At 45.1% G+C, this 1,408-nt stretch overlaps 1 pseudogene; it reads right to left on the reverse strand.

Moving 5' to 3' along the window:
* Positions 1-310: 310 nt before the first annotated feature.
* LOC127675549 (60S ribosomal protein L15-like) lies at positions 311-911 on the reverse strand (annotated as a pseudogene).
* Positions 912-1,408: the final 497 nt, after the last annotated feature.

The raw sequence follows: 1,408 nt of genomic DNA on the forward strand, positions 1-1,408 counted from the left end.
TGACAGCACCCTTTTCATGGTTCCAGTGCAAAGAAGGAAGCCTCTCATTTAAGCCTCTAATTTCCTGAACAGTTAAAGTCTCTCTTTTTTCACATGCCTCATCTGTAACATTAACCTTCTTAGTGCTTGTTTTCTCTCTAAACTGCACATTCTGTATTTCTTTCTGCTCTACTTCTTTTTCTTTCTTTCTTTCTTTCTTTCTTTCTTTCTTTCTTTCTTTCTTTCTTTCTTTCTTTCTTTCTTTCTTTCTTTCTTTTTTTGACTGTCCTAAATTGTTTATTGGATATGAATTATACAAATATCACGAGTATTAGCAGTAACTGTGGAGCTGGAGAGTATTGCGTCTTCTCCAGGCTGCACCGAGAGAAGCACCAATAGTATGGTGGAACTTATGGCCCTTTCCGAGGCCACGGCTCTTTCGGCCAGCAGGTGTCAGCCCACGCAACTCTCTGTGCTTGTGGACTGGTTTGGTGATCCACTGGCTGTCAGGATTTCTTCTGATAGCTTTATGGAATGGATTAATGAGGGTACCACCACCACCACTCCAAATTATATATGGAATCTTCACCCACCCGGTAGGAATTCAGGACTCTCAAAGCCCTACAATGGCGCCCAGCTCTCTCCTCAGCAACAGACTGAGGCTTCTGGCAAATTTCAGCTACTTAACACCATGGTGGGCAGGCTTGCTGTAAGTTGCACCCAGTGTTTGCAACCACCATGGCGAACTCGAATCCTGCAAATAACGTAACCTTGCTTAGCCTTGTACCCCAGTCTTCTTCGAGCTCTACCAGGGGAGTCCTGTGCAGTGCAGAGCGCTGGCAGTATTGCCAGTAGTGGACCCTCAGAAGAAAGCATGTCACGTCGGACTGCTTCTTCCTCCGTAGCTCCTGGATGTATTTATATGCACCCATCTTGGCTCACCTGATGGCTGCCACCAGAGGAAAGGAAGAAGCCTTTCTCCTTGTTCTTTCTCATTACATACCTGCATAAGTATCACTAATAGCCATGTCGCAGACTCAATATTATGCAATCTTGAAATTCCCATTAGCTCTGGGGAGGACTGTGTAAACAGATACCAACAGTGGGGTATGAACAAGGCATGGTCATGCCTGCCTGCAATCTCAGCACTTAGAAGTCCTGTGCATTCAAGCCAGACTTGGCTGTATAGAAAAGCTAGGTCTCAATACTACATCACCACCACCACCACAAACAAGCGTGAGGGAAAATGGTGACAAACACAAATGTTTGCATCAAATGACTTTAGGGGCACACACTCAGGTGGTACAGGTATTGCATTTAATGTAGACTTAGTAGAGGAAGGGGTCTCACTGTTTACCTGCTTTGCTGGAGCAGGGACCAAAAGGACCAAAAAGAAAACTGGGAACGACAGGCCTGTCTTGGATCAATA

Source organism: Apodemus sylvaticus, chromosome X (genome assembly GCF_947179515.1).
Source record: "Apodemus sylvaticus chromosome X, mApoSyl1.1, whole genome shotgun sequence".
NCBI classification, from domain to species: domain Eukaryota; kingdom Metazoa; phylum Chordata; class Mammalia; order Rodentia; family Muridae; genus Apodemus; species Apodemus sylvaticus.